The sequence below is a fragment of the Rattus norvegicus genome, chromosome 15, assembly GCF_036323735.1.
Source record: "Rattus norvegicus strain BN/NHsdMcwi chromosome 15, GRCr8, whole genome shotgun sequence".
NCBI classification, from domain to species: domain Eukaryota; kingdom Metazoa; phylum Chordata; class Mammalia; order Rodentia; family Muridae; genus Rattus; species Rattus norvegicus.
The window spans coordinates 83,716,735-83,738,224 of NC_086033.1; the positions used below are offsets into that span (position 1 = coordinate 83,716,735).

At 41.1% G+C, this 21,490-nt stretch overlaps 1 protein-coding gene and 1 pseudogene across 1 annotated transcript in view; both read right to left on the reverse strand.

Moving 5' to 3' along the window:
- Positions 1–1,455: 1,455 nt before the first annotated feature.
- On the reverse strand, positions 1,456–8,480 carry Rpl10a-ps3 (ribosomal protein L10A, pseudogene 3; annotated as a pseudogene).
- Positions 8,481–15,205: 6,725 nt separating this feature from the next.
- Positions 15,206–21,490, reverse strand: part of Gapdhl3 (glyceraldehyde-3-phosphate dehydrogenase like 3) — a 147,133-nt gene continuing 140,848 nt past the window's right edge. Inside the window, exon 5 of the transcript XR_005494202.2 lies at positions 15,206–16,075. The gene's annotated coding sequence lies outside the window, so the exon portion shown is untranslated. The remainder of the gene's footprint in view (positions 16,076–21,490) is intronic.

Genomic DNA, 21,490 nt, shown 5'->3' on the forward strand with positions numbered 1-21,490 from the left:
ATTTTGTCAAATGTATTTTCAGCATCTAATGAGATGATCATGTGTTTGTTTTCTCACAGGTTGTTTATGTGGTAGATTACATTGATGGATTTTCATATGCTGAATCTGTATCTCTGGATGGAGTCTACTTGATCATGGTGGATGATGTTTTTGATGTTCTCCTGGATTTAGCTTGCAAGCATTTTGTTGAGTATTTTCGCATCAATATTCATAAGGGAGATTGGTCTGAAATTCTCTTTCTTGGTTGAGTTTTTCATGGTCTACATATCAGTGTAGCTCATAAAATGAATTTGGGTGTTCCTTCTGTTTCTATTTTGTGGAATAGTATGAGAAGTAGTACTATTAGCTCTTCTTTGAAAGTCTGGTAGAATTCTGCACTAAAACCATCTGGCCCTCGGATGTTTTTCAGTTGGGAAATTTTTAATGAAAGTTTCTATTTCCTTAGGGATTATAGCCCTATTTAAACTGTTTTCTTGATCTTGGTTTAACTTTGGTAAATGGTATATATCAAGAAAATTCTTTATTTCATTTAGATTTTCCAACTTTGTAGAATGCAGGCTTTTGAAGTGAGACCTAATGATTCTTTGGATTTCTAGGTATCTGTTATGTCACCTTTTCATTTCTGATTTTTAAAATTTGGATATTCTCTCTCTACCTTTGACTTAGTTTGATTAAGTGTTTGTCTATCTTGTTGATTTTCTCAAAGAGCCACTCTTGGTTTCTTTGATTCTTTGCATTGTTCTCCTCTAATCTAATTTTTTGATTTCAGCCCTGAATTTGGTAATTTCCTGCCAACTACTTTTATTGGATGTGTTTGCTTCTCTTTGCTCTAGAGCTTTCAGGTGTGCTGTTAAGTGGCTAGTATAACATCTCACTAATTTCTTTATGAACCCATTAAGTGCTATGAATTTTTCCTCTTGGTACTGCTTTCATTGTGAACCATAAATTTGGGTATGTTGTGTATTCATTTTTATTGAGTTTGAGGAGGTCTTTAATTTCTCCCTTATTTCTTTCTTGACCCAGTGGTCATTGAATATGGAGTTGTTCAGTTTCCAAAGGCTTGTAGGCTTTCTGTTGTTTCTATTGTTGAAGTTAAGCTTTCACTCATGGTGGTCTAATAAGATATAGGGGGTTATTTCAATTGTTTTGTATCTTGAGACTTGCTTTCCAAGTACATGGCCATTTTTGCAGGTTGCATGAGATACTGAGAAGAATGTATATTCTTTTGTTTTGGGTGAAATGTTCTGTAGATATCTGTTAGGTTCATTTGATTCATAGGATTTGTTAGTTTCATTATTTCTTTGTTAATTTCAGTATGAATGACCTGTTCATTGTTGAGAGGGGGATGCTGAAGTCTCCCACAATTAATAAGTGTATAGGATTTGAAGTGTGATTTAAACTTTTGTAGTATTTCATTTATGAATGTAGGTGCCCTTGCATTTAGGGCATATATTTTCAGAATTTAGATGCCATTTTGGTGGATCTTTCCTTTGATGAAAAGATCCCATCCCTTTATTACTCTTAGGTAATGTTTATCTTTGTTGTTGAGATGTATTTCTTGTATGCAGCAGAGTGATGGATCCTGTTTTCAGATCTATTCTATTTACCTGCGACTTTTTTATTGGGGGTATTCAGCCCATTGATGTTGAGAGACATTAATGACAAATGATTGGCAATTCCTGTTACTTTGATGTTGTTGTTGATAGTAGTAGTAGTCTGTGCACGCGCGCGCGTGTGTGTGTGTGTGTGTGTGTGTGTGTGTGTGTGTGTGTGTGAGTGTGTGTGGCCTTCCCTTCTTTTAGTTTGCTGGTGTGAAATTATTTATTTCATATGTCTTCTTGGGTGTAGTTAAATTCTTTTAGTTAGAGTTTTCCCTCTACTATCTTCTGTAGAACTGGATCTATGAGTAGATATTGTTTAAATTTGGTTTTGTTATGAAATATCTTGGTTTCTCCCTCTATGGTGATTGAAAGTTTTACATGGTATAGTAGTCTGGGATGGCATATATTGTGTCTCTTAGAGACTGCAAGACATCTGCTTAGCCCCTTCAGCTTTTAGAGTCACTGCTGAGAAGATTGGTATAATTCTCACAGGTCTCCCTTTATATGTTTCTTGACCTTTTCCCCTTGGAACTTTTAATATTCTTTCTTTGTTCTATACATTTAGAGTTTTGATTATTATGTGGCTGGAGGATTTTCATCTCTGGTCCAATATGTTTAGTGTTCTCCATGCTTCTTGTATATCTAAAGGCATCTTTTTCTTTAGGTTATGGAAATTTTCTACTATGATTTTGTTGAGAATATTTTCTGGATCTTTAAGCTGGGAATCGTGTCCTTCTTCTATTCTATTCTTAGGTTTGGTGTTTTCATAGTGTCCCAGATTTCCTGTGTTCTATGTCAGTAATTTTTTAGATTTGGTATTTTCTTTGACCTATGTATTGGTTTTTTTCAATTGTACCTTTTATGCCTGAGATTTTCTCTTCATCTCTTTTATTTTGTGGTGATGTTGTGTCTGTAGTTCTTCTCTTACCTAGGATTTTTATCTCCAGGACTTTCTCAGATTGTGTTTCCTTTATTGTTTCTATTTTCATTTTCAGGTCTTGAACAGTTTTATTCATTTCCTTTACTTGTTTGATTGTATTTTCCTGAATTTCTTTAAGGGATTTATTCAACTCCTCTTTGAAGGCCTCTATCATCTTTATAAGATTGAATTTAAGGTCATTTTCTTTTGCTTCACCTGTGTTAGGATATTCAGGACTGGCTGAAGTAGGATAGCTTGGCTCTGGTGGTTCCAAATTGCCCTGACTGGTGTTGATTTCGTTTTTAACACCAGCTTTAGGCTTGGATTTTGATTTCGGAATTTGTATTTCTTGTATGGGTGTTTGGGGATAATTTTCCCCCCTTGATTTCTGTTTCCTCTCTATCTACTGGCCTGAGTAGCCTAGGGTTCTGGTGACTAGCTAGTCTTCTGGTCCAGGAAGATGTCTCCTCTGGAGTCTTTGTGGCCTACAAAGTCTCTATGGATTTGGGTGCTAACCTTCCCTCTGGGGTCTCTAGTACCAGTGTGGCCTGGGGACTTGTTGCCAGTGGGTCTCCAAAAAAGCAGTTCTTATGGACTGTGATATAGAGCATATGACATGTGTTTTATGGCTGTTGGTTGTGCTTTCAGGTGAGTTGGTCAGCAGGGGCTTATGGGAAGTGGCTTGCTTACCTGGTGTCCCTAGTGCCAGACAGGCCTCTGGGAAAGCAGCCTGAGTTGTGGGGTTTATTATACAGTGGTTTATTGGAGCATCCTAAAACAGATGCTGGGACTTGCCCATGGTGCTCTTGATGTACAAAGCCTGGAAATTTTGTCAGTTTTCCTTGAGCAAGGACACCAAGAAATTGACAGCCAGGTAGATGCTGTAGACCAGAGCATCATCAGTCATATTCATGTGGCTGACAGAAACTGAACCTTCTTCTTCTAGAACTTTACTGTAGATCTCATCTCATCAATTGTGGCTACCATGTTTTCATTGTATGTCAGCAGGGAGGGGAACTTGTCAGCCTTGTTTAGGCCTAGGCCAAGGATAAGTGGGATTTGCTTGATGAAAGACTTAGAGGCCAAAAAGGCATCATATTTCTTGGCCAGCTTTTTGACCATCTGTTGTTCTTATTAACCTTCTTAAGCACCTCGAAGTTTATGTGAAGGATCCTATGACCTTGGCTTCAGCACAATGCTTCTGGTTCCCCAGAATTGACACCCAGAACTTGGAGCGAGAGGTGGACTTATGCCTGACAGTGCCCGAGAATTGTGTGTCCTTCTGAGGGTCATAGCTCTTCAGGCTGATCTGCAACTCCACCGTTTCCGGAAACTTGCAGCACTTGTGCTGGTTCCTGTGCAGGACTTCCTGCACTGCCTCGGAGAGTGTGTCCTTTGAGGCTTTGCTACTCACAGCTGTTCCTACCACAGAAACAGAAAAAGCTAAATCAGATTTCATGAGGGAAGGGGACAAAGTGGAGGGGGATGTGAGGGGGGCAGGGAAGAGCACCCTTTCAGAGGCAAAGAAGAGGGGAGGAGGTAGGGGTGAAGAACTCTGGAAGAGGGGAACAAGAAGGGGCAACATTTGGAATGTAAAGAAATAAAATGATTTAATATTAAGAAAAATCATTTCAGTGCAACGAATCATATCCTGGAGGACAATATTATGTTCCATAAAAGTACAACTGCTTTCATTTATAAATATAAGGGTGAGGTAATTAAGTGAAATGTTTTCAATGAACAACTTCAGGATTATGCAAAATATAGAATTACAAAATGAACTTCAATGTAACTATTACCGAAGTTCCAAAATTAGCAGGGATTTCCATTCAGATAGTCTCTGACCTTCCCTTCCTATACCATAGTACAGTTAAAATTTTAATAGTACACAGAGAAGAAAGAGGCATGCTGAGTTCCTGATAAAATCAAGCTTATCAGAAACCTGGCACACTCATCAGTGGAAACCCTACAGAAAAGGAAAGCATACTTAGATGAAATTGATGGCTTGAAACAAATGGATTATCAAGTAAGGAAGGTTAGTATAGCTACTGATGTTATCCTTCAAAAGAAAAGGGGAAAGAAAAGCTTACCTTAATAAGAATAACTAAACCAGTAAGACTAGCATTGCAGAATATACTAAAGGACTACTACACACAAAAAAGGATAAAGATATAAATTATCAGGAGATATCAGGAAATAATGAATCTTGCTACTAGGAAAGCTAAACAAATGAGAATTGGGAAAGAATCAATATTAACTAAAATATATTTGTATTAATTATCTGACCATTTTATAAATGGATATAATGATTGAATTTACAGCTCTTCTTCCCATAACTTTTCCCAGATCTATCACTCACTCACATTCTTTCCCAACTTCATGACCCTTTTCTGTGTCTATAACCCAATGAATCCAATTTATGTGGCCCACATGTGCATGGAGCATGACCGCGTACCTCTGATGCAACAAAGGGGGAAATTAGCAAGTGTCTTTCATTAATAAGCCTAGTCACAAAATAACCTTGCATTTTCCAATAAAAATGTGAACTGGCATTTAGCCAATAAAATAAAAAAAATGGAGGCCAACTCTTTGCTGTTTGCAAGAAGTCTATAATGCTTGGAGAGGGGAGTGGGAACAAAAAGGGTAATGGGGAAGTAAATATGCTCAAACTGCCTTATGCATGTGTCTCTATTTATCCTCTAATCACTAGGAATATCTCCTTTCATTTTAAAATTACTACTTGCCTTTAGCTTTTCTTTTCAATGTGTTCTTCAGCAAATTTCAGATACTTTGCTTTAAAAAATGCCATATACTTAAAGCTCCATATACTTATAGGCAGAAGGTACTTATTTCCTTGATATAGTGAAAAGCATTTGCTTGTATGTGTGCTATAATTTGTTCAACCACTCTTCTTCCTGGATGTCTGCATTGTCTCCATTTTTTGCCACTATGTATGATGTCACAAGGAATAATCGCATACATTTGTCACTGTATTTTTTGCTAGTATATTTTTCTCCTCCTTTGTAAAGTAAGAAAAATAAACAGCATCTCTTGATTTGTTTGGAGCAGAGATGTATGTTATAAGGTATCTGATATGTTTGGTGTTAGTCTGGCACTTATTCATCTTGGCTGCAAGTAACTAATAATGCCAACAGGAGACAATTTATTACACTGTACTATGAAAAGACCATGGAGTGGTGTGTGTGTGTGTGTGTGTGTGTGTGTGTGTGTGTGTGTGTGCGTGTGTGTGTGTGTCTGTGCGCGCACACGCACATGCATAAGCGTGCTCATGTGTGCTGAATACAATAATTGAGGGTGAAATAGGTTAGGCAAAGTGATATTTTACCTAAGGCTACTCAGAGTCCAAAAGAAGTTTTACTTAAAGGGAGCTTTTATGAAGATCAGATTATGAAAAGGAAGAATGATTTTCAGTGCAATGAGTAGAACTTGGAGCAGAGAGGACATAGCCATGATGGTGACCTGATTCGGGAGGTATAAACAAGTGTTGGGTCCTGAAAGGATTGTTCTGTTATTCCAATGCTCAGTTTGGGGGAGTTGGTAAAGGATTTATGGCAAGGAGAAACATGAACATGATTTTAAAAAGAATAAACCACTTTTGCTATGGTTTTCTCTGGCGTGAAGGAAATTCAGGCAGGAAATATGAGAAGCCAACTATGACTCTGACCAAGCATTGTAAACACTTGGCGGTTACATGCTATGCCGCCATCTTTATTTTATCAAGGAGGAAATAAGATTTAAAAAGTCACTTACATTGCCCAAACCATAAGTCAATGAAAGGAAGAGCCACTATATTAACCCAGTTAAAAGTCTACTCCTTTGACAGTTTTACAGTTTCTCAGATTCAAATTAAATATCCAGCTGGTGGGAGGGGCGGCTTGAGGATGTCACCGCACATGAATAACTTGACATGGCATTGGTGCAATTTGGGGTATATTACTCTCAAATGAGCCACAGGTACATAGATGAAACAGTAAAGACTGGAAGTCCATGCCCACCTTTCGCTGCCATCCTCTCCTGAAGCAGGTCATGAGACTTATTGCGGAGTATCCTCCAAATACCTGAAAAACTCAGGGACATAAAGAACACAGAGATGCTGAAGAGAACCTTACCAAGTATGTCTCTTCAGGTCCCCGCAGTTTAGTTACTGTTAGGCCATCATACTCTATGGTGGGCTTCTTCTTCATCAGACCTACCACAAGAAACTTGGTTGCTTTCCTCTCTCTTTAGGACCTTGTATTTGCAAAGGCACTAGTGTCACATAAAAATGTACACACAGTAAATTTGCCTCTTGCTAATCTGTCTTTTGATCTAGGGCTCTTCCCCTACACCCACTGGCTCAGTTATATGCTAGAGGCACCAGAACTTTCTGGTAGCTTTTAAAATAAGATTTTCAAAGATTAAAGCACTTAAAGAAGGGAAGTCATAGTTTCCAGAGGGAAATGATGTAGACTTTAATTTGACATATTTTCCCCGTACATTTATTAATGACTTCCTGTTTTGTTTTGGTTGCATGACAAGATAAAAGTGGTTTGGTGTGTCTACATTCTGCTCATAATCTAATAGAGAGGACAGGAAATAGCATCAGAGTTGACAAAAGCTGGTGGTAACCCACCACTGCTAGAGAAAGCCTTGAGAGGCAGCTGAGAGTTGTAGAAAAGTCTATCTGCCCACCATCCATCATCCATCTAGCCAACTAGCCTGTTTGTTCCATTTGTTTATTCTATGATAAAAGTCAGATTTCAATCAAATTTGTGGTATTCTTTAAAAAAATAAGACAAACATCTTTTTATTGGTTCTTTGTGAATTTCCCATCGTGCATCCCAATCCCATTCACCTCTCCCTTCTCTTTTACTTATCCTCCACCCTTGCACCCTCTCACAACAGAGAAAAAAATCTAGTTGTGGAAGCTGTAGTGTGTCACGGCATTTCCCACAGTACACCCGTTTGTCCACTCTTTCTTGCTTGCAAATCTTCATTGTTCTGGTACCAGGCCTCTGGCTTTTGCTACACTATCAATACTGAATCCGCACTTGGATATCCTGTTGTTACCTTCTGTCATGTAAATCCAGCATGATCTATAAGATCTGTCAGAACTATCCTTTCATACACTCCAGCAGTTCATATGTGGGGAAGATGTTGGGTGTTCTAATTCAAAGCCCTGGGTCTGGGTTTGAGAGGTCCTTGAGCTGGTCAGCCTACTTGCTCTCCCAATCTCATATGCTTGGGGTCAGCTTGCCAGAACTGAAACCCTCACCATGACAACATGGCCAGTTTTACCCTGTTGCCTAGGCAAGGTGAATGGCCTACTCTCTTTAAGTGTTGCAGGTTGTGAGGGACATGACCAGTTCTCCTGCCTGCCATAGGTGGCTAGAAATGAGGCAGAGGAAGAGGGCATCTACCTCTCATCTGAGCCACCACCCAGCAGACAATAGGCAGGGCCGGATCTTCTTATCTCACACCCTGGGTCTTGTTAACCTACAACCCTCACATTCAAGGCCAGCTCTACGAAGCTGTCTAGACACGGTGCAGGGCCAGCTCTCCAGCTCTCATGACCCCAGAGCCAGCTCTCCCATGGTGCACAGGTGAGGGGTGGGGCCAGTTTTTCACAGCTTGCAGACATCAGCACGACCCCAGGTGGCAGTCCAGATCAGGGAAGTCTTCCTGGCCTTTGAAAGAAACAGATCTCTGCTGCTTCAGGGCCATGGACCCAAACATGGCCCCTGATGGCAGCAAAGGTTAAGACCCCATTAAGGTCACAAGTGGCATCACCAGTTACTCACTACCTTCAAGTCTCTAGTTCTGCCTCTCTCCGTTGTGCCCACATCCTTCTGTTTCGCTTCCCTTCCATTTCTCCACCACTTACTTGCCTTTCTTAGTGGTACTGGGGGGTCTCTGGGAATCTGGGGTCGTTTCAGAAGTGGTCTGAAGAGTTCATTCATGCATTGTGGAGCCAATGAGGGCCATCTCAGGCACGCTCTGCTCCCAAGACTTACATGGCACCAGACTGGTGGTCATCTTAGTCTAGCTCCCTGTCCAGGCCCCATGGAGCTCAGGATCACTTCTCACCTGCCCCGCCCACCAGTGGCCCTTGAAAAAGTTGTCTGTGCTAAGCTTTCCTTCTCCCAGGGACCTGCGGTCCACGGTGGGGTTCTTCTAATCTCTGGCTTGCCCCTGTCCTGAAAGCCTGTCTGGCTTGCCTGGCACCAGACTGGTAGTAGTCTCAGAAAAACTCCCCTTCCTGGGCTTGCTGGTGCTAGACTGGTAGGCTTCTCAGGCCCGCTTTTTTCAGGGAATTTTAAGCTGCCGGTCATTCAGATGTTCATAGGTGAGGCTATTGAAGGTAGACCTAGCGTCTCTCCAGAGGTGACAGAGCAGCCATACCTGCAAGCCTCTCTGAGGAGGATGTCCATGTTTTAAATAATTACTTTAAGACCCCTTAAACATTTCTGTTGGAACATTCAAGCTCAATCAAATAATCAGTATGCCCAGTTTGGTTGAATTTGTATATTAAGTCACACATTTTAAATTTGTTTACTATCCCAATAAAATGGCACTTGATGGATTCTGACACTTGTCTGCAAAATGAAAGCTTAAACCTGTCAGGATTTGCAGGTGCTCCCTGAGGTAGTGTGGCTACTGTTCTGATGTGCAGGTGCTCCCTGAGGTAATGGGGCTACTGGCTTCTGTTTCCTGAAAGGACAAAACTGAGCCTCTGGCCAGAGAACAAATCTGTCTGCCTTCCCCTTCTGCCCTGCCAAGACCTGGCTGTTCTCAAGTTGTGCCATAGATCACTTAATTTTGTATTTAAATTGAAGGACTAAATTATCTGTAAAGTCTCCTCAGTTCCTTACATTATTTGGATATAATATCATTTTTCTGAAGGCCTTGTTAGGGGAGAAGACAGTGGGAGCATCTTCATTGAACCTCTATAGAAAACTTTAGTGAATTAAAAAAACAAAAGTAATGCTCTAATTTTATTTTATTTTATTTTTTATTAACTTGAGTATTTCTTATTTACATTTCGAGTGTTATTCTCTTTCCCCCTAATCCCTCCCCCTCCCCCTCCCCTTCTTTACGGATGTTCCCCTCCCCATCCTCCCCCCATTGCCGCCCTCCCCCCAACAATCTAGTTCACTGGGGGTTCAGTCTTAGCAGGACCCAGGGCTTCCCCTTCCACTGGTGCTCTTACTAGGATATTCATTGCTTCCTATGAGGTCAGAGTCCAGGGTCAGTACATGTATAGTCTTTAGGTAGTGGCTTAGTCCCTGGAAGCTCTGGTTGCTTGGCATTGTTGTTCATATGGGGTCTCGAGCCCCTTCAAGCTCTTCCAGTTCTTTCTCTGATTCCTTCAATGGGGTCCCATTCTCAGTTCAGTGGTTTGCTACTGGCATTCGCCTCTGTATTTGCTGTATTCTGGCTGTGTCTCTCAGGAGAGAACTACATCCGGTTCCTGTCAGCCTGCCCTTCTTTGCTTTATCCATCTTGTCTAATTGGATGGCTATATATGTATGGGCCACATGTGGGGCAGGCTCTGAATGGGTGTTCCTTCTGTGTCTGTTTTAATCTTTTCCCCTCTATTCCCTGCCAAGGGTATTCTTGTTCCCCTTTTAAAGAAGGAGTGAAGCATTCACATTTTGATCATCCGTCTTGAGTTTCATTTGTTCTAGGCATCTAGGGTAATTCAAGCATTTGGGCTAATAGCCACTTGTCAAGGAGTGCATACCATGTGTGCTTTTCTGTGATTGGGTTACCTCACTCAGGATGATATTTTCCAGTTCCAACCATTTGCCTACGAATTTCATAAAGTCATTGTTTTTGATAGCTGAGTAATATTCCATTGTGTAGATGTACCACATTTTCTGTATCCATTCCTCTGTTGAAGGGCATCTGGGTTCTTTCCAGCTTCTGGCTATTATAAATAAGGCTGCTATGAACATAGTGGAGCACGTGTCTTTTTTATATGTTGGGGCATCTTTTGGGTATATGCCCAAGAGAGGTATAGCTGGATCCTCAGGCAGTTCAATGTCCAATTTTCTGAGGAACCTCCAGACTGATTTCCAGAATGGTTGTACCAGTCTGCAATCCCACCGACAAAGGAGGAATGTTCCTCTTTCTCCACATCCTCACCAGCATTTGCTGTCACCTGAGTTTTTGATCTTAGCCATTCTCACTGGTGTGAGGTGAAATCTCAGGGTTGTTTTGATTTGCATTTCCCTTATGACTAAAGATGTTGAACATTTCTTTAGGTGTTTCTCAGCTATTTGGCATTCCTCAGCTGTGAATTCTTTGTTTAGCTCTGAACCCCATTTTTTAATAGGGTTATTTGTCTCCCTGCAGTCTAACTTCTTGAGTTCTTTGTATATTTTGGATATAAGGCCTCTATCTGTTGTAGGATTGGTAAAGATCTTTTCCCAATCTGTTGGTTGCCGTTTTGTCCTAACCACAGTGTCCTTTGCCTTACAGAAGCTTTGCAGTTTTATGAGATCCCATTTGTCGATTCTTGATCTTAGAGCATAAGCCATTGGTGTTTTGTTCAGGAAATTTTTTCCAGTGCTCATGTGTTCCAGATGCTTCCCTAGATTTTCTTCTATTAGTTTGAGTGTATCTGGTTTGATGTGGAGGTCCTTGATCCACTTGGACCTAAGCTTTGTACAGGGTGATGACCATGGATCGATCTGCATTCTTCTACATGTTAACTTCCAGTTGAACCAGCACCATTTGCTGAAAATGCTATCTTTTTTCCATTGGATGGTTTTGGCTCCTTTGTCAAAAATCAAGTGACCATAGGTGTGTGGGTTCATTTCTGGGTCTTCAATTCTGTTCCACTGGTCTATCTGTCTGTCTCTGTACCAATACCATGCAGTTTTTATCACTATTGCTCTGTAATACTGCTTGAGTTCAGGGATAGTGATTCCCCCTGAAGTCTTTTTATTGTAGAGGATAGTTTTAGCTATCCTGGGTTTTTTGTAATTCCAGATGAATTTGTAAATTGTTCTGTCTAACTCTTTGAAGAATTGGATTGGTATTTTGATGGGGATTGCATTGAATCTGTAGATCGCTTTTGGTAAAATGGCCATTTTTACTATATTAATCCTGCCAATCCATGAGCATGGGAGATCTTTCCATATTCTGAGGTCTTCTTCAATTTCTTTCTTCAGAGTCTTGAAGTTCTTATTTTACATATCTTTACTTGCTTGGTTAAAGTCACACCGAGGTACTTTATATTATTTGGGTCTACTATGAAGGGTGTCGTTTGCCTAATTTCTTTCTCGGCTTGTTTCTCTTTTGTGTAGAGGAAGGCTACTGATTTATTTGAGTTAATTTTATACCCAGCCACTTTGCTGAAGTTGTTTATCAGCTTTAGTATTTCTCTGGTGGAACTTTTGGGATCACTTAAATATACTATCATATCATCTGCAAATAGTGATATTTTGACTTCTTCTTTTCCAATCTGTAGGCCCTTGATCTCCTTTTGTTGTCTGATTGGTCTGGCTAGAACTTCAAGAACTATATTGAATAAGTAGTGGAGAGATTGGGCAGCCTTTTCTAGTCCCTGATTTTAGTGGGATTGCTTCAAGTTTCTCTCCATTTAGTTTAATGTTAGCAACTGGTTTGCTGTATATGGCTTTTACTATGTTTAGTTATGTCCCTTGAATTCCTATTCTTTTCAGGACTTTTATCATGAGGGGGTGTTGAATTTTGTCAAATGCTTTCTCAGCATCTAATGAAATGATCATGTGGTTTTGTTCTTTCAGTTTGTTTATATAATGGATCACGTTGATGGTTTTCCATATATTAAACCATCCCTGCATGCCTGGGATGAAGCCTACTTGATCATGGTGGATGATTGTTTTGGTGTGCTCTTGGATTCGGTTTGCCAGAATTTTATTGAGTATTTTTGCGTCGATATTCATAAGGGAAATTGATCTGAAGTTCTCTTTCTTTGTTGTGTCTTTATGTGGTTTAGGTATAAGAGTAATTGTGGCTTCATAGAAGAAATTCGGTAGTGCTCCATCTGTTTCAATTTTGTGGAATAGTTTGGAATATTGGTATGAGGTCTTCTATGAAGGTCTGATAGAATTCTGCACTAAACCCGTCTGAACCTGGGCTCTTTTTGGTTGGGAGAACTTTAATGACTGCTTCTATTTCCTTAGGAGTTATGGGGTTGTTTAACTGGTTTATCTGTTCCTGATTTAACTTCGGTACCTGGTATCTGTCTAGGAAATTGTCCATTTCCTGCAGATTTTCAAGTTTTGTTGAATATAGGCTTTTATAGTAAGATCTGATGATATTTTGAATTTCCTCTGAATCTGTAGTTATGTCTCCCTTTTCATTTCTGATTTTGTTAATTTGGAAACACTCTCTGTGTCCTCTCATTAGTCTGGCTAAGGGTTTATCTATCTTGTTGATTTTCTCAAAGAACCAACTTTTTGTTCTATTGATTCTTTTTATGATCCTTTTTTGTTTTTACTTGGTTGATTTCACCTCTGAGTTTGATTATGTCCTGCCTTCTACTCCTCCTGGGTGTATTTGCTTCTTTTTGTTCTAGAGCTTTTAGGTGTGCTGTCAAGCTGCTGACATATGCTCTTTCCTGTTTCTTTCTGCAGGCACTCAGTGCTATGAGTTTTCCTCTTAGCACAGCTTTCATTGTGTCCCATAAGTTTGGGTATGTTGTACCTTCATTTTCATTAAATTCTAAAAAGTCTTTAATTTCTTTCTTTATTTCTTCCTTGACCAGGTTATCATTGAGTAGAGCATTGTTCAATTTCCAAGTATATGTGGGCATTCTTCCTTGATTGTTATTGAAGACCAGTTTTAGGCCGTGGTGGTCCGATAGCACGCATGGGATTATTTCTATCTTTCTGTACCTGTTGAGGCCCGTTTTTTGACCAATTATATGGTCAATTTCGGAGAAAGTACCATGAGGAGCTGAGAAGAAGGTATATCCTTTTGCTTTAGGATAGAATGTTCTATAAATATCCGTTAAGTCCATTTGGCTCATGACTTCTCTTAGTCTGTCTACGTCTCTGTTTAATTTCTGTTTCCATGATCTGACCATTGATGAGAGTGGGGTGTTGAAATCTCCTACTATGATTGTGTGAGGTGCAATGTGTGTTTTGAGCTTTAATAAGGTTTCTTTTATGTATGTAGGTGCCCTTGTATTTGGGGCATAGATATTTAGGGTTGAGAGTCCATCTTGGTGGATTTTTCCTCTGATGAATATGAAGTGTCCCTCCTTATCTTTTTTGATGACTTTTAGTTGAAAATTGATTTTATTTGATATTAGAATGGCTACTCCAGCTTGCTTCTTCCGACCATTTGCTTGGAAAGTTGTTTTCTAGCATTTCACTCTGAGGTAGTGTCTGTCTTTGTCTCTGAGGTGTGTTTCCTGTAGGCAGCAGAATGCAGGGTCCTCATTGCATATCCAGTTTGTTAATCTATGTCTTTTTATTGGGGAGTTGAGGCCATTTATGTTGAGAGATATTAAGGAATAGTGATTATTGCTTCCTGTTATAGTCATATTTGGATATGAGGTTATGTTTGTGTGCTTTTCTTCTCTTTGTTTTGTTGCCAAGACGATTAGTTTCTTGCTTCTTCTAGGGTATAGCTTGCCTCCTTATGTTGGGCTTTACCATTTATTATCCTTTGTAGTGCTGGATTTGTAGAAAGATATTGTGTAAATTTGGTTTTGTCATGGAATATCTTGGTTTCTCCATCTATGTTAATTGAGAGTTTTGCAGGATACAGTAACCTGGGCTGGCATTTGTGTTCTCTTAGCGTCTGTGTGACATCTGTCCAGGATCTTCTGGCCTTCATAGTTTCTGGTGAGAAGTCTGTTGTGATTCTGATAGGTCTGCCTTTATATGTTACTTGACCTTTTTCCCTTACTGCTTTCAATATTCTTTCTTTATTTTGTGCTTTTGGTGTTTTGACAATTATGTGACATAATTGTCAAATCTATTTTCTGGTCCAATCTATTTGGAGTTCTGTAGGCTTCTTGTATGCTTATGGGTATCTCTTTCTTTAGGTTAGGGAAGTTTTCTTCTATGATTTTGTTGAAGATATTTACTGGTCCTTTGAGCTGGGAGTCTTCACTCTCTTCTATACCTATTATCCTTAGGTTTGATCTTCTCATTGAGTCCTGGATTTCCTGTATGTTTTGGACCAGTAGCTTTTTCCGCTTTACATTATCTTTGACAGTTGAGCTGATGATTTCTATGGAATCTTCTGCTCCTGAGATTCTCCCTTCCGTCTCTTGTATTCTGTTGGTGAAGCTCGTATCTACAGCTCCTTGTCTCTTCTTTTGGTTTTCTATATCCAGGGTTGTTTCCATGTGTTCTTTCTTGATTGCTTCTATTTCCATTTTTAATTCTTTCAACTGTTTGATTGTGTTTTCCTGGAATTCTTTCAGGGATTTTTGTGACTCTTCTCTACGGGCTTCTACTTGTTTATTTATGTGTTCCTGGAATTCTTTTAGGGATTTTTGGGATTCCACTCTGTAGGCTTCTACTTGTTCTCTAAGGGAGTTCTTCACATCTTTCTTGAAGTCTTCCACCATCATGATCAAATATGATTTTGAAACTAGATCTTGCTTTTCTGGTGTGTGTGGACATTCCGTGTTTGCTTTGGTGAGAGATGTTGGCTCCGAGGATGCCATGTAATCTTGGTTTCTGTTGCTTGGGTTCCTGTGCTTGCCTCTCGCCATCAGATTATCTCTAGTGTTACTTTGTTCTGCTATTTCTGACAGTGGTTAGACTGTTCTACAAGCCTGTGTTTCAGGAGTGCTGTAGACCTGTTTTCCTGTTTTTTTTCAGCCAATTATGGGGACAGAGTGTTCTGCTTTTGGGCGTGTAGTTTTTCCTCTCTACAGGTCTTCAGCTGTTCCTGTGGGCCTGTGTCTTGAGTTCACCAGGCAGGTTACTTGCAGCAGAAAAGTTGTTCTTACCTGTGGTCCTGAGGCTCAAATTTGCTCGTGGGGTGTTGCTTATGAGCTCTCCGCGGTGTCCGCAACCAGGAAGATCTATGCTGCCCTTTCTGGGAGCTTCCGTGCACCAGGGTTCCAGATGGCGTTTGGTGTTTTCCTCTGGTGTCAGAGATGTGTGCAGAGTGCAGTCTCTTCTGGTTTCCCAGGCGTTTCTGCCTCTCTGAAGGTTTAGCTCTCCCTCCCACAGAATTTGCGTGCAGAGAACTGTTTATCTGGTCGGTCCCTTCAGGTTCCGGAGGCGTCTCAGACGCAGTGGACCTGCTGCTCTTGGGCCCTCCTCTACCGGAACCAATGCTCTAATTTTAAAAGCCAGGTCATAGTGTCCTGATGCTAAATTTGGCTGAGGGCAGCCAATTTTTAAAAAGGGGAGAAAGACAATGGAGGATAAAGGGAAGGCAGGGGAAAGGGATGGTGATTATTTATTCCACAGTGAGAATAGTCAGGAACTTAAGAACATCCCTCCAAAGACTTGACCTGTGGCATTTGAATCTTGAAGGCTGTGGAGTGCTGTTGAATTCTGTCAGAGGCTGTAAGTAGTGCTGTTTCCATCTAATGGGAGAAAGAACAAGGTTGCTCTAGAATAACTTGTGTTACAACCCCTTTGGGGGTCGAATGACCCTTCCACAGGGGCCACCCAAGACCACTGGAGGACACAGATATTTGTATTACAATTCATAACAGTAATCAAATTGCAATTATGAAGTAGCAACAAAAATAATTTTATGGTTAGGGGTCATCACAACACAAGGTCTTTATTAAAGAGATGCAGCATTAGTAAGGTTGAGAACTACTGTTCTAGAAGAAACATCAGCCAAAGTCTTGATAAGGAAGGGTGTGCTTTTATGTAGCCAGTGGCTATCGGAGAACCAAATAACCCTATTAAAAAATGGGATACAGAGCTCAACAAAGAATTCTCAACTGAGGAATACCCAATGGCTGACAAGTACCTAAAGTCATCAGGGAAATGCAAATCAAAACAACCCTGAGGTTCCACCTCACACCTGTGAGAATGGCTAAGATCAAAAATTCACTTGACAGCAGGTCCTGGCAAGGATCTGGAGAAAGAGGAACACTCCTTCATTGTTGGTGGGATTGCAAGCTGGTAAAACCACTGTGCAAATCAGTCTGGTGGTTCCTCAGAAAATTGGACATAGTACTACCTGAGGACCTAGCTCTTCCACTCCTGAGCATATACCCAAAAGATGTTCCAAGATATAACAAGGACACATGTTCTACTATGTTCATAGCAGCCTTGTTTATAATAGTCAGAAGCGGGAAAGAATCCAGATGTCCTTCAACAGAGGAGTGAATACAGAAAATCTAGTGCATTTACACAATGGAGTACTACTCAGCTGTTAAAAAAATGATTTCATGAAATTCTTAGGCAAATGGATAGAACTTGAAAATATCATCCTGAGTAAGGTAACCCAGTCACAAAAGAACACAAATGGTATGCATTCACTGCTAAGTGCATATTAGCCCAAAAGTTTGGAATATCCAAGATACAATTCACAGACCATATGAAGCTCAAGAAGAAAGAAGGCCAAAAGTGTGGATGCTTCAGTCCTTCTTAGAAAGGGGAACAAAATACTCACAGGAGGTAGAGGGAGGAAGGCACATGGGAGGAAGAAAGGAAGGGGAGGAGGGAAAGTGGGGCAGGATCAGGTATGGGAGGAGACCAGGATGATATACAAAGAGTCAGGAATTTGAACAGAGGTATGTACCAATGGGGGGGGGCTAAGGGTAGCCAAGAGTAAGTTCAAGATGCCAGGAAAGCAAAAGACTCCCAGGACCCAACATGGATGAGATTAACTGAAATGCCCAAAGTGGAGAGAGGACCTGTAGAGACCATATCCAGAGATTAGTCAAGGCCCCTGTTTGGGGGATAGGCCTAACCACTCATCTCCAAATTTTAACAGGAGGGTTCCTGTCTAAAGGAAATACAGGGACAAAGTGTGGAACAGAGACTAAAGGAAAGACCATTCAGAGACTGCCCCACCTGGGGATCCATCCCATATACAAACACCAGTCCTAGACACTATTGCTGATTCCAAGAAGTGTTTGCTGAAAGGTGCCTGTTATAGCTGTCTCCTGAGAGGCTCTGCCAGAGACTGACAAACACAAAGTCGGAGGCTCACAGCCGATCAATGAACTGAGCATGGGGACCCCAACTGAGAAGTTAAAGAAAGGATTAAAGGAGCTGAAGAGGGTTTGCAACCCCAGGGGGAAGAACAACATCAGTTAACTAAAACTATCAAAGCTCCCAGAGACTAAACCACCAACCAAGGAGTATACATGGAGAGACCCTTGGTTCCATCTGCATATGTAGCAGAGGATGGCATTGTCTGGCATCAGTAGGAGGAGAAGCCCTTGGTCCTGTGAAGGTTGGATTTCCCCAGTGTAGGGAATTATAGGGTGGTGAGTTGGGAGTGGTTGGGTGGGAGGGAGAGCATTGTCATAGAAACAGGGGGAGGAGGGATGGGAGAAGGAAGGTTCAGAGGGGAAGCAGGAAAAGGGATAGCATTTGAAATGTAAATACATAAAATATCCAATTACAAGAAAAAATAAAGAAAGAAAAATAAATAAAGCTCCAGCACAATTTCTGGAAAAATAGAGCCAGCAAAAGTGTGTGGAAGCTGAACTGTTGGCTGCCCACAGCTGAGATCAGGGAGCCCATGGTCAGCACAAGTGACAGGTAAGTCTTGGAGAGCTGCAGGCAGAAGTCTGCATTTCTGTCCTCTTAAAAGTGGCTCCCACAAGCCACCTAATGACATAGAGAAAATTGTATCAAACCCTTCTGTCTAAGAGAAAGGAGTGATGCCTCGTGACTCCTTCTGAGCCCAGAGAATATGATCTTCCCCAACAGGGAGTCTTGCCTGCCTGTTCCAATAAAGACTAATGTTGGTGAGGTAGTTGGAGTTTCCAGGGAAAGTAATAGTACTTTATTCATATATGAATATATATTCATATTAGTAGTAACGATCGTCTAGTACACTTTTTATGTCAGAAACAACCTGAGTTTCAGAATGCTTTAACTTGATGGCTAACAAAAATTAAACTTGTTTCACTGGTTTGGCTATTATCAGATCTAATGTGAAACTTCTTTAATGACAGAAGGGGATGGGAAAAGCTGTCAGATGTGCACATGTGGTTTAATGTGAGAAGAAGACTCACAAATCCACAGGGAAGGCTTAGAAGGATTTTCTTAGAAGGTTAAACCCCACAAATCTTGGCCGTTTAAATATGATTATTTCATACCAACCACAGGCACAGATTTATTATCCTTTAGCAGAAAACATAATAAAATATAGCGATACATGAAAATGGGGATGTAATGTGGGACACACAAACAACCTCACAACTAAACTAAATATCGCAAAGACACCGACCGCATCGTCTCCATTTATCCCTTTACTGCAATCACGAGTCTCTTCATTCATGTATAGACTTTCCAGCACTTGTGATGCTTTTAATTTAGTTTGGGTGTATGACATGAAGTTTGTAGTAGGGCTGCATAGAGAAAAATGTGTCTGTGAGCCAGAAGCCTCACAGCTATCTCCCTTGCTATTATGCTTCCTGCCACACTGATCCAACAGGAAGTAGAGAAATTTCCAGCTAAAGTGCATTTCTCATATTGGGACAGCATTTGGGGCTATATGTTCAGAAACATGCTGTCTTTTGTGGGGGTAGATATTTATATTGTGACAGATAAAAATGAGAATAATATAATATTAAATAAAAATAAAAATTCTAATTAATTTTCAGTAGGACATACCGTTGTTTATATGACTCTGTTCTCATATGCGTTGAAGTTGTTACACCAACCACTCAACTCCTCAAAACACATAAAGTAAGGATATTCAACAACTGAATGTTCACCACAATCCTTAAATCCCTCTGGTTTGTTTAGATTTCTGTATACTCATCTTTTCTTTCTTCATCATTTTCATCCAAAGAAATGGATATTTATCCTTATAATCCAGATCATGCCTTCTCCCTGGCCTTAGGTTCCTTCCCATGACTTTGGTAAGAAGGATTTACTTTCTTTTCTACCCGCCTGTTGTTCTCTCTTATGACTTCTACTCAGCCTGGCAAAAATAAAGACCACACCTCCTTCATGCTTTCATATTAGAACAAAAGGACACCTTGGCTTTTGCGTTCCTAGGCTGTTACTGGTCATATGGGTTAGCAATTATTTCCTAGGGGTCAAATTCAGTGGATGATTTTTAGTTCTTATGCTCATGACGACAGGGGCTCCATTAACAATCTGGGCTTCAAATTTCATGCTTTTAAGAGAATAATTTATTCATTTATTTCTGACTTCGTGGTCTCATGTGCCTATCTTAGCTGACGGTCTCATTTCTTCCCATGGTGACTTCAGGCCTCTGGCTCTTTCTTTATTGATTCTCTATCCTCAGTTGAGGCTATGGAATCAACAGGTTCTACACAAGGAAAAAATGTGTTGGAGTTATACTATCCCCTGTCAGTGTAGACACTGAAAGTCTACTAACAAAATCAAGCCACCAACATGCACACATAGGAAACACAGTTCGGGTTGAACCATTGCCTCAGATGAGGGATTTTACTTTCTCACATTCCAATATTAAGTGACATTTAGCTCCTCTATTAACTACTGAATAACACTTCAGATAATGAAATGTGGTTGACAATCTCTCTTTTCCCTCATTAAAAAAATTCAACCTCTAGAAATCAGAGACCATGGCTGAGATGACCTCCCAGCTCAGCATCATGTGGCCCAGGTGGGAAGAGCAAGCCCAAGATGAGGCCAGCCCAGTGCCATGAAGGTCTGAACCAGCAGACCATGGCTAAGACAACCCCAACTCAGTGCCAGATGGCAGAGATGGGGCATGGCACTTCTGAGATGACCCAGACACTCACCGGCACTGGTGCTACTCAGATGAGCAAAGAAATGGTGAAGAGACTGGAGAGAAAAAGGATGGGTGCACAGTGAAAAGAGGCAGAACTGGAGGGCAGTGAGGAACAACTTGACATCAGTAATCAGTGATGCCACCTATGGCCATAATGATATCATGGTCTGTGCTGCCAAGAGGGGTCACATCTGGTTATGTGGACCTGCAATGGTGGGGTTCTAGTACAGCTAATGGCCAGCTAGAAGTCCCTGGGCATCTTGGGGGAACTAGCTCCAAGTCATGAAAACTGGAGAACTGGCCCAGCCCCTTGTCGGTGGGAGTGCTCTGCAGAGAAGACTGCACCTTTTCCAGGAAGAACAGTAGACTTGGCCCTGATTGTGAGGATTTGGGGTGAGCAGGACCCAAGTGCAAGTGTGGGAGAGTTGACCCTGCCCCTCACAGGCTGCAGCACTAGAGAGAGTGGATCCTGAACCTTGCTTGGGCAGCATAATGAAACTGCCCTTGGTGGCAGGGATGCAGATGGACCAGACCCAAGGACTTGAGTGTTGGAGAGCCAAGCCCACCACTTTCATGCTGTGCAGTGTCACAGGCAAAGGAGAGATTACCTTATCTTGACATTTGCCACCTATTACAGGAGGGAGAGCTGTTCTTGAGATCTTGATAATGTGAGAGATAGCCTTGCTTCTCTCTTACTTGTTGCAGCACTTGGGAGAATGGGCCCTGCAGTTCTCTTGGGCAGCGTAATAGAGCTGCCATGCCTGGCATGGGCATGGGTGAACACAAGAGTAGGAAATCTGGCTCTACCTCTTCTAAGCTGCAGCACTGAGTGAGTTAGCCAGGTTAGTGCCGGAGAGCTTGCCCTGGTAGTGTGCGTGTGGCAGAGCTGGTAGGATGGCCAGGTCAGCTAGCACCTAAGCTCAGATGCAGGGCTTTGAATTGACTCAGCCCAACATCTGCCCCATTTATGAGTGACTGGAGTACATGAGGGGGCTGATTACATAGATCCAAAGCTGTAGGATCTCAGTGACTCAGGGTAACAACAGGACATCTGAGATGAGTCCCAGGGAGAATA